A 12316-nucleotide genomic window follows, 5' to 3' on the forward strand; every position below is an offset into this window, starting at 1 on the left:
GATGGGAGCACTGTGATGGGAGCACTGTGATGGGAGCACTGTGATAGGAGCACTGTGATGGGAGCATACATGCTCTATGGGCAGACTGCTGGAGGTAAAGGGATGAGGAGCAAGCCGGGGAAGACTACAGTTATTCTTTTGGGGAAAAACATGCTTGGCTGTGGAGATCAATAGTAAGGGTGGACACTATCCAAGGCTGAGCAGTTATGTATTGGACAGATGTTCTAGAGGAGTATTAGTGTGTACGCGTGCACATGCATGTTATGTATGTGTGTATATGCATCTGTAATGTATATGTGTAGGGTGTGTTTATGTGAATGTTTGTGTTTGTATGTATATGTATGTTTTTGTGTTTGTGTGTATATATGTGTATGTGTGTATATGTGTGTATATATTTGTGTGTGTATATGTGCATGTGTGTGTGTGTTTGAGAATCCAGCCTAGGGCCTTGCTGGTTTGCACTTGCTAGCCATCTTTCAGGCCCCTGGGCAGCCTTCTGATAGTTCTTGTTACAGGATGTTCGTGTGTGAGGATCTCTTAGTGACTTTCCCTGCTGTCTGTCAAGATTTGACATACACGGTGACATTTTGATTCTGACACTTTGCACACATCCGAGGTCAACATGATCATCTTCCTCCTTGATTTTAATTATACTTTTTGGTGGATGAGGGCCGATGAGCTCCAAAGATAGAAAGGGAGGGAGTCTCCAGTCTCGGGGTTCACGATGGAGGAGCTGGAGGCACTCAGCTTCCTCCACTCCCCATTTGTGTTTCTCTCACCACATTTTCTGCCTGAACACTCAGGGAGCTTTGGCTCCACTTCCCCTGCCATTTGGAGTTTGATTAAAAACAAAATTCGTGGACCACGTTATCACAAGTGCTTTCAGGACACATTTATTGCAGATCCACAAAGCAGACAGCCATAATGTCAACATGACCATATTTCCTAAGTGAACGAACAGGGGAAGTTGCCGTCCTGAAGTGCATTTTCCAAAGTTGCGGGGGCCTGTTCGTAAACTTGGCTTGGTGAGTGATGCCTAGAACCCCTATTCTGAACTGAGTGTTTGAAACCATTAAACATTTAATTACCACTTTGGCAAAGCAATACACATCACCATCTCCACAATGTAACAGCGCAGGGATTTTAAATGCACCCCTATTTTTCAGAATCTTCAGTATTCACAAGGTGTAAAATGAAGCAGCATTTTAAAGAAAGAGCTCTGCCAAGGAACAGCTCCTTAAAAAATCCAATTTGAAAGGAAGAAAAATTGCATGTGAACAATATTTATCAGTTTTTACCTACAATTGACATTAACTATAGTTTTCTATAAAAACACTCAAGCCGTCAACATTCCCTTTTAAAAGTATACTTGGCCGGAAAACAAAAATCTAGAAACCTCCAAATATTATAAAAGCAAAGTGCAAAAAAAAGATGTTTTTATTAAAATGTCATACAATCTTTTCATGGTAGGAATATTTAAAAACAAAAAACCCAGAACATTTCAAAGTTGTGTGCACCATCACTGAAATTCATCACAAACATCCCTCACCACACAGGCCCATTAGGTGGCAGGGCAGGTGAACTTGATCCCTGGGCACCAAGTCTCCCCCATTCATTTCCTACTGCACCAATGACGTTTGTCTCCCACCCTGCACCAATGACGTTTTCCCAGGCATGGAACGGGGTGTTGCAATTTTAAACCAGGTCTTAGGGCTGGAACCAATCTACAGTGATGATCCCCAAACCTCTGGGACAGTTCTGACCCTTCTTTTTGGTCAGGTCCTATACATAGGGTGTCTAGCATGGATGCTACATACTGTGCGACAGTCTCTGCCAAAACCCACACTTAGAATGAACCAGGTCCCCAGTGGGAAGGGACTATCCTTTCCACACAGTCAGGGGCTTCAAGGTAGCCAGGAGCAGACAGAGAAGGGATGAATGACTTGGAAAAGTAGAGGTGGTGGTGGTGGGGGGACCCAACTACATTTTGGCTCTGCTTTCCAGAGCCTGCTTTCACAATACATGCCTCCAAAACTCCCCTTGGGCTGGGCAGACATCCTAAGAAATACATCTACATGACTGGTTTATGGCTTATTTTGTTAACTTATGAAACTACTGGGAATTGAACCCATAGCCTTACAAATGCTAAGCATATGCTCTACCTCTGAGCGCTTCTCAAACCCTTAGGGCCCAGCTTCTGGCTCAGTGACCTCCCCTGGGGTCTCAGCTCATGGACCTCCTCCCATGGTCTCTGCTTCTTCTTGCTAGAAGGCTCTGCTGGCCATGATCCAATGCCTGACTGCACTCTGGCAGCTCTAAGCTCTCTGGAAGCTTGTTAGCGTTCCCCCTGAAACCTTCCACCCCCTTTCAAGCCACGGAACCAGATTTCTCTGCTTTTCCTTTCCAAGGCCACCGGGGAGCAGTTTTTACTCCACGAAGGTCGCATACATTGATTAGTTACAAGCATGGATTTTTAACGGCTTAAGAAAATAGGATTTAGAATATATTTTCCCAAGAGAGAAACATCTCCTATAGAAACCAGAACAGGGATGGAGACAAGCCACAAAGCTTCCAACAGTCCTTTTGGGTGGCTGTTGGTTTTCAGTTACAGAGTTTGTTTGTTTGTTTGTTTGTTTGTTTTTATGAATAGGCTTATTGGAATACTATCTCTGCCAAGGGCCAAGATGCCAGAAGCATCTCTGTGTACTCTCCGTGTTTAGCCCAGTGGCCACCATATAGCAGGAGCCAAAAATAGGTTGAATTCTTGGATGCAGAGTCTGCCATCCTGATGCTTCTCCTTCTTCTTCTAAAAACCTTTATGTGATCTGCTTCCTCCGGCATTTAACATCAGCTGTGATGAAACCCACGCTCAACTTTAGAGTGTGCTGTTCTGTCTACGCTGTGTTATAAAGTGGATGGAAAGATCACAGTTCTGCTTCAAGATGAGAGTAGCTTATGGGAGACACATTCAGGTTTGAACCACCATGCATTTCAGGACTCAGATAACAAAGAACTTACAGGTGCAGGAATATTGATGAGCACATAACCACGAGAGCCAGCATTAGCTTCATTAGTGTAACCTTTTCCCAATTACACAGAAGGACAATTCCAGGTGACTGAATGCAGCCTAGTTTCCTGAGGTTTGTGGAGAGAGTCATCTATATTAAACCAGAGTAAGCAGGGCAAAAAGTACATCTCTATTCTGAGACAGAAGATGATGTAGGACTGAGACAACAATTGATTTTTCCCCCCCTTTTGAGAAAGGCAAACGTAGTTACAAAAGACTCCTGGGTTTGGAGTTGGAAGCTTGGGTCCTTCAGGACACGGAGCAAGGATTCAGGGGCGTATAGTCAAAGACAGTAGGACACGTGGAACAGGGGTACATCCACTGGAGACTCTGCATAGCTTTTTTCTCAGTACTAACTCAGGAAGAGCAATGTGAATTACTGAGTTCTGGGAAATGCTGACTCTCACAGCACAGGCAGCATGTGTCAGCTGGATTCCCTGAGCTCCCCATCCTGGTCAAGGCAGGGATCCTGAAGGGCCTCACAAGGCTTCTCCTAGGGACTTTTTTTCTGAGTCACAGAAGGAGACAGATGCACTCTGTTGTGTGTAGACCAGCGAGTGACTTTGTTGGGAACCCATTGATGTGTTTTAGGTGGGTGGTGACAGGATTTCCCTATCGCATAATTTCCATCAGTTTCTAGAAGGGTGTGCTTCTGGTGGGAGGGAAGTAAGAATGGGATTGGGGACATCTGTGGTAAATTATTCTCTGTGGGAACTAAGTTCATTTATTTCCTTATTTTTTAAACTTTATGTTCTGGCAGAGGCTTGGGAGACAGGGACTAGCTAGCTGTGCATCTTGAGTGGAAGATTCTCTGAAAGGAGGTGATTTGAAGCACTCTGTGATCCCAGTCCTGAAAGGAACCCCTTTCTATCCAGAGACTGATATCCTGAGCTGTATGCTTGAACATACTTCCTTTCAGAGCTAGCCTTTGTTAAAATTCGAATTCCGCTAGAAAGGAGACTGCAGAGTTCAGAGTACTCGTTCTTAGTATGTCTACAGTTACATTCTGCAGGGACTTATGGTTAGTGCTAATGGCTTCAATTTCCCAAAGAAACCACCGGTTTCCCCAGCCCTGGAAACTCAGGGCCATGTTGATTCTATGCCTCCCACCCCCAACCAGTGTCTTACTCACAATAGAACAGCTTTTTCCTAAAATTAGAAAATAGAATAGCCTTTTCTTGAAATTGACTGGCGTTCCCAGCGAAAAAGTAGCACATACATTGAGTATCCATGCGAACATCAAATGACTGAAGGGTTAGGATGCTACAGATCCAGGGCCAAATTACCTTGGCCTGTCTCAGCCATTCACTAGCTATCTCTGTGCTTGACCAAACATCTGTCACTATTAGGTAAATCCCCTTGGAATGTACTAGCAAACACCTCATTAACCTAAAGGCTAAGAATGTTATCAGATAGTGACTGAGGCCCACGGCAGGAATGTCTCCATTTTACTTTATTATAATCTGCTTATTTGATGTTTCCCTCAGTGTATTTAAGAAGTGTCTCAAAGGCTCAACATTTAAGAGCTCTTGCTGTTCTTGCAGAGGACCTGAGTTTGGTTATTGCCAGAAACATTAGATGGCTCACAACTACTTGTGATTCCAGCTCTAGGAGATACAACACATTTTCTGGCCTTCATGAACACCTGAACACCACACACACACACACACACACACACACACACACACACACACACGTGAAGTATTTTTTAAATAAAAGATATTTTGAAGTATCTTGATATATGACTTTGGCATTATATAGAATTACCAAAAACATTATCCGAAACTGTCACCGTATTTTACGGTATTTGTGGTAATCCAAATCTGGGTTACTAAGCCAATAGTTCTCAACCTACGGGTCGTGATTCCCCGCCCCCCCACCCAACTTGGGGGACTCATATCAGACATCCTGCATATCAGATATTTACATTATTGTTCTCAACAGTATCAAAATTACAGTTATGAAGTAGCAACACAATTATTCTGTGGTTGGGGGTCACCACAGCGTAAGGAGCTGTACTAACAGGACACAGTGTTAAGAAGGCTGAGAGCCAGTTATGCATGGTCACTTAAATACAGAAAAGAGCCCCCCAAATCAACTATCTTTTATCCCTTTTGAAGTGAGAGCTGTAGGTTTTCGTGTCCCCCAAATTGACAAATTCAACTATGGTTGATATGAGAAAATATTTGGGCTTTGTTATGCATGATGACATATTTGGGAAATACATTGTTTCTTTGTAGTTGTTAGTTTAGGAGAGATTTTTTTTTCTTTTTCCTTTTCAGTTCTTCCACTTAAAAAAAAAAAAGATGTATTTTTATTTATTTAAGCCTGTGTGTTAGCATATGTGCTTATATATGGGTGCCTACAGAGCCAGATGCCCTGGAGGTGGAGTGATGGGCAGTTGTGAGCTGTCAGGCATGGGTGCTGGGAATTCGACATGGTTTCTCTGCAAGAACAATACAAGGTTCTAAGTGATGATCTTTCCGGCTCTCTTTCTCCTCTTTTAAAACAATCTTTTGTAAAGGTTCTGGGGTAGAAGCATCTTCCCCTTTTCCCACTGTCTTTCTAGCTGTATACTGTATCCACAAACGCACTCTGTAGACAGAGTGAATCAGAGCACCAGTGGCCAAAGGACCATGGGGACATGGTAACATTCAGGCATCTCCAACAGGCCACAAACAGGGCCTCATGGAAGTGTCTGCTTTGTCTGAAAATGCAAAGTGTAAACTGGGAGTAATGAAACTAAGGTAGAATACCCCTAACTGGGGCATCTGTACCGCAGAGCTCCTTCAAAGCTCAGGGACACTTCAACCCTCTGTCTGGTTAGAGAATTTCAGCCTTACAGAGAGGTCATCATGGCCAAGCATCATACAGTGATTTGGTGCCAGAACCCTAGAGACAGGCATCAAGGATCAGCCTGTCTGACCTGGTGGTTTGGTTCCTGCAGCTACAAGCTCAGGCCACCTCACCATGAATCAAACCACAGGATAGGAATCTGCCTAGGAAGACTCCAGGGAGCAAATGCAATACTTCTACCTGTCTGCCGGATGCTATCTCAACATCACGTGGCAGATTTTCTCTTATTGCATTTGATAAATTTAATAAATGCTGCAATCATATAGAAAGTCCTTTGGGAAGATAAACAGCACCCGTAGCTTATCTCCTACCACAGACACCAGAGAGCCTCCTCTTCTTGCTGCTAGTGAGTGTGCAGTATAGTATTTCATGTGTTCAGGGCCAGGGTACGTGAGGAGAGGGTGCCAGTAAATTCTTCAGGCTATAGACAATGCCTCAGTCATCTCCAATACTGACTATGCATGGATTGGGATTTCTGAAGTGGACAAAACCCCTGGGAACATCACTCCCTACCTGGCATTTTAGAGATGTGTGTAAGTGAGAAATGGATGGTTCAAGGTCAGACAGCTTACATCACTAGGCCTGGCATGAGAGCCAGAAGCCAGAGGGCATGTCCTCTCTAGTCTGGGTCATGAGGAAACAGTGAGGCCAGCTCTCTACTGCCAGCTGTCTAACTTCACACAGCTTGCTTCTAAGCAGGGTTAGAAGTAGTTAAAACCCATCAGAAAGGAGTAAGCTGCATGAAAGAGAAAGTTACCCAAGCTGAACCTGCTGTGATACACATGACTTCTCAGGTACTCAGAGGGCTGAGGCAGGAGGATTTCAAGTTTAAGGCCAGCTTGAGAATCTTAGTAAGACATGGTCTAGAAAATGGACTGGGTATAGCTCAGTGGCATGGCCGTTGCCTGGCATGTGTGAAGCTCTCCATTGGTCCTGTAATAACACACACACACACACAGAGAGAGAGAGAGAGAGAGAGAGAGAGAGAGAGAGAGAGAGAGAGAGAGAGAGAGAGAGAGAGAGAGAGAGAGAAAGAGAGAGAAAGAGAGAGAGAGAGTCCTGTTTAAGGATCCAGGTAGTTCAGGAATGTAACAAGCAAAGGGTGAGAATTAATTACCAGAACTGCAATGAGCTATTATTTTTAAAATACAAGATGCCACAATCTTCCTCTCTCAGAGTTGTGTTCTCAGCTATACCGAATGCCTCTGCAGTGACAAAGGGGCCAGGAAAGCCCTGTGAGGAAGACCAGTTTGGATCTGGGGGGGCTGGTCATTCATTCTTTCAGTGTCAGATATCAGTTGAGGGAGTAGTAGTAGAAACTGTCTTCTCAGTAAAAAAACAGGAGCCTGCATACCAGAATTTACATTACAATCTCAGAACATGCTACAGTGTATTGGTACAGAACCAGCTGTATTGAAAGGTCTATGCTAACTACTGCTTCTCTGAAAAGAGACACCACCATGATCTGAGAGGTTGTTTCTCAGACGACTGGATTTGTTTCCATAAGTATTTATGTAAACACATAGACAAGGTTTCACTATGTAGCCCTGGATGGGGTTACAACTTCAACTTGCTTTGTAGACCAGGCTGGCCTTGAACTCACAGAGATCCATCTGCCTCTGCCACCCTAGTGTTTGGGTTAAAGATGTGTGCCACTGTGCCCAGCTTACAGAAACCTTTAACAGACTGACTCAGGCAAACAGAATTGCAAACAGACGTTGTCTACATTCATGTTCTTGCAACATTGATGGCAGATATTTGTTTTAAGGTTGTTCCCAATCTGTTGGCTGTTTTCAGCAAATGATTACAACACACACATACACAGATACGTTACTCTGCGCCAGAGGCATGGAAGAGAACACAGCCCAAGCTTTAAGCTATGCATTAGCTGAGGTTGTAGAAGCTGATTGCATGGGAAATCCAAGGTGGAGTAAAGGTGGTTACAGTGTTCTTCGAAGCAGATTAAACTTAAAACAGGCTGTGTACACAGTAGGACAACAGACTGGGTACATAGCCTCAAATGATCAATCTCAAGGCATACTTATTAATTTGGTGGCAAGGTCTGCTAAAAGTTTAGTCTTTTGGAGGTTGGGATATACTTTTCAGAAAAATGCATCTTTTCAACTCTGTACTCTTTCCCTGGGTGGGTCTTTCTTTCTTTCTTTCTTTCTTTCTTTCTTTCTTTCTTTCTTTCTTTCTTTCTTTCTTTCTTGAAAGACATTAATGGTCAGACATTTGTGTGTTTCTTTAAAACTTTTTTTAAAACTGAGAGAAAATTTATTTAAAAGAATTACTAAGACTCTGACCCCTTGTGAGGAGAATGCAGGTTGCAGAGCCTTTTTAGAATCCAGCCGGACCACTTTCCTTCATGAGACACTCTGCTTGGTTATTTGTAAACAGAGAAGGTTGAATGAGATCATACTTTATCCCATAGTCCTCTGATGAAGTGGGAAGGCAAGCCAAGGCAGACAGATCTCAGTTAGAAAATTACAGTTGTTTAAAAGGAGTATCGCTTTCTAATACACCAAGGAGGTCTAAGTTCAAGGATGGCTGAGATGCCTCTACATGTCTGACACATGCTCTTGATGGTACTACAAAAACCTACTGTAAACTCTGTTCTAGAATATTCCATCACTTTCCTGTACCATCTTTCCTAACAGACTAGCAAACTGTTGGCACAGATAAGATGTATCTCATCCCCTGATATATGGTTATAATAAATTGTATCTTTTCTGTATTTCTAAATCTGCTCAAATGTCTTTTTTTTTTTTTTTTTTTCTTTCAGTTTTGTATTTTAATGTGGCAAGGATTTTTTTTCTTGGTTTTGGTGCCGAGGGCTGAAGCCAGGGCCTTGTGCGCCCTGAGCAAGTGCTCTACTAGAGGTGCACCTGTGGTCTCATGTCCTGAAGCTTTTACAGGTCACAGTGATCCCCACACTTAGTGTTTCATGATCAAATGTGAAATCAGTGCGATTTTTAACATTAACTGAAAGTAAATTTGGTATGTGTTTTTATTTGATCTTGACTTAAAAAAATAAAGTGGATATTCAGGCAGAATGCAAGATGAGTACTTCAATTTTAGTAAAAAATAAGAGTTTAAAAAAACCAATTAAAAGATAAGTAGATGGGGATTTAATCTCCTCAACTTGAAGTCCCTTAGCCGGGTTCCCTCGTTAGACAGGCTTCATTAAAAACAAGCTGTAAACATTTTCAATAATTAAACATGAATATATGATCCAGGATAAGACCTGGCCCTGAGGCCATACACATTTAAATATGCAAAATTACATGTGTACTTGATCCCCTCTTGTAAGTTCCTTCTTCCAGGGAAATCCATCTGTGTAATTATCTTGTTCCTACATCTCTTCCAGGGATCATATTAAAAACACTTTTCTCATGAACTGTATTCATTGACAAGCCACAGGGAGCTTATATGGTAACATGTCCTCACCAATTAATAATGCCGTGTGCTCATTTATGAGGACTGAATTATTCATCAGAACCTTTGCATAAGATCCTGGTGAGGTAGACTGGAGAGGCGCTACGGCACCTGTGACACCACGCACTTTAAACTAGACACGGGAACTAATCGATGCAAGTCAGACCTTCGGTGGTGGTCTGTGTACTCAGCAGCCCCTCCCTTCTGGACTCATGAATCTTCATGAATACCCTAAACATTTTAAATTAAGCAGTAATGCTGAGAGACTCAGAAAAAAACACATCCTTGTCACTACAGTGCCCCTCTCCGCTTCTACATCTGTGGACTTAATCCACTGCAGATCTGAGACATTTGGAAAAATATTACCACCGAAGTCAGCATGTACAGACTTTTTTTCTTAAGTCCTAACAATACAGCTTAACTATTTACACATTGTACTGGGTCATTCAAGGATCCTGAAACATGCTTTTAAAACATCTTAGAGGTGTGTGGGAGCGATAAGCGAATGCTAACTTGTGTCCTACAGAGGACTTGAAGATCCAAAGGCATCCTGTAACTGATCCCCACAGGCTCTGGATGACAAGAAAACTTACTTCTTTTGGGCCATTTCTATATATTCTACATACTGAGCTTGAATCAGTGGAGGGCTAGGGCTTCTCCTAGAATGATACAAAGGCAAACCTAGTATGTGTTGACTAGAAATAATAGGAATTGCAGCATTCGGGTACTGTGCTGGTCTTTCGTTAATCAACGCTGACTCTTCTGCCTCAGCTGACCAGACATCAGAATCTTAATTAAAATAGCAATCAGCCCCATAGTCTTTAAATTTCCCTCTGAAACTTCACAGGCCAGGCCTCCATCTTCTCACTGCTCTCAGCATTCTCATCTCCAAGCTCCTACAGAACAGCTCACTGAGCTCTCAGCACGCAACGGCTCTTCTAATCCAACGTTCCTAAAGTGCTTCCACAGTCCTCCCTAAACCATGATCACAGCCACACCCCACTCCGCTAATACAAACTCAGTTAGGGTTACTACTGCTGCAACAGAACACCATGACCAACAGGTAAGTTGAGGAGGAAAGGGTTTATTTGGCTTACACTTCCATATTACTGTTGATCATCAAAGGAAGTCAAGGTACGAACTCAAACAAGGCAGGAACCTGGAGGCAGGAGCTGATGCAGAGGCCATGGAGGAGTGCTGCTTACTGGCTTGCTCCCTCTGGTTTGCTTGGGCCTACTTTCTTACAGAACCCAGGACCCACAATGGGCTGGGCCCTCCCCTATCAATCACTAATTAAGAAAATACCCTACAGCTGGATCTCATGGAGGCATTTTCTCATTTGAGGTTCCTTCCTTGCCGATGACTCTAGCTTGTGTCCAGTTGGCACATGATTTCAGAGACACATAAAGCCCTGTCCTTCCCTTTCCTCCAGGCCCACTGGCTGCCCCACTGTGAAGTTTTCATCACTAAAAAGAGCTGCAATGCATGGGTAGCACAGTTGTTTGCTGGGGTAGGGGGAAGCCACACAGTTGAGATGGGTGACTGATACAACGCACTGGAATGGCTTCACGTGATTAGCTATTTTTTAGGTCCTAATTTTAAAGTGTTAGTCTGTACTTTGTGTTAAAAGCAGAATTAACCATCAATTAAAGTGTTCCTCATCAGAAGCTGTATAGCAGATTTTATGTACCACCAGCCAATACTCCACATCCTCTCTGCTCCTTCTTAAATTACACTTTTCACACAACAGTTAATGGAATCCTATCAGGCATTTAGTTACCCTGCTGGCGTGACTGACGCCATACTCACAGAAATGAGGGTGGGTGGGAAGGAGCCAAGGCCTGTGCCCAAGGACAGTGAAAGAGGGTAGTGACTATTTTGCATGTCCTTAGTGACTAGCTTCCTGTCACCTTCAAAATTCTGCCTTCTATTTCACTTTAAGGACGAGGACAAAGTAAGCAGAGCTAACACTTCTTCATTTCTTCCTTTCCTCTTTCCCTCCCTCCCTCCCTCCTTTCCTCCCTCTCTCCTTTCTTGCTAAGGGAACAGACTGGTTAGAATGGGAAGCCATGCAGAGGTGACTGAAGGCTGGTGTTAAATCTGAGGACTTACCGTTTCTCACTTCAATTTAGGGCCTCAGAAGACACTTGGCAATCCCAGAACCCTCCTCCAAGACCCAGGTACATTGGTACATAGCTTTCAACGTGAATTTCCGGTGAGAGGTGCATCTGGAGGTGTGCAATGGTGCACATGGGTGAGCAGAAGTCAGTACTGCCCAGCCTTTCCACCCAGGCTACCAGAAGCTGGCTTACACCCGCACACAGACTGAGCTGTAAGAAGAGTTGGCTGGCAATGGAGTTGCTACTTCATGTGAGGAATGGGGCAAGAGGCAGTCAGTAAGGGTTGCTGTTGCTCTGGAAGCTTGGGGAAGGTTTGGTTCTGTGTAAGAGGAGCTATGGAACATGAGCGGTCAGTGTCACAGGTCCACCACAGTGAATTTTATGGCCTAGTGAAAGACAGGACCAAGAGCCATGCAATGTGCATGTTTTTTTGTTTTTTTTTTTTTAAATCCATTATTTATAGAAAGAAATAGGTATTGGCAAAAATCTGTCCAATCAAATACAATAACTTCATTTAGAATCGAGTATATTACAATCTAAATTAAAATACACAGGTGCAATTCAGAAATCACACACAGATTTTCAAACCTTCAAAGTTATACATTGTTCTTCTCAAATGGGGGATCATTTGACTACAATCTAACCTGGTAAGTTACAGTGGGCACTGGACTTTACACTTGGGCCACCACATGTGTTGAAGACACACATGCTTCATGTGGCTCTCATTTCATTTTTAACAAAGTGCTAAATCATAACAGTTACACTTTTCATACAACAGTTAATGGAACCCTATCAGGCATTTAGTTACCTTGCTGGCGTGACTGACGCCATACTC

The sequence above is a fragment of the Arvicanthis niloticus genome, chromosome 12 (assembly GCF_011762505.2).
Source record: "Arvicanthis niloticus isolate mArvNil1 chromosome 12, mArvNil1.pat.X, whole genome shotgun sequence".
NCBI classification, from domain to species: Eukaryota; Metazoa; Chordata; class Mammalia; order Rodentia; family Muridae; genus Arvicanthis; species Arvicanthis niloticus.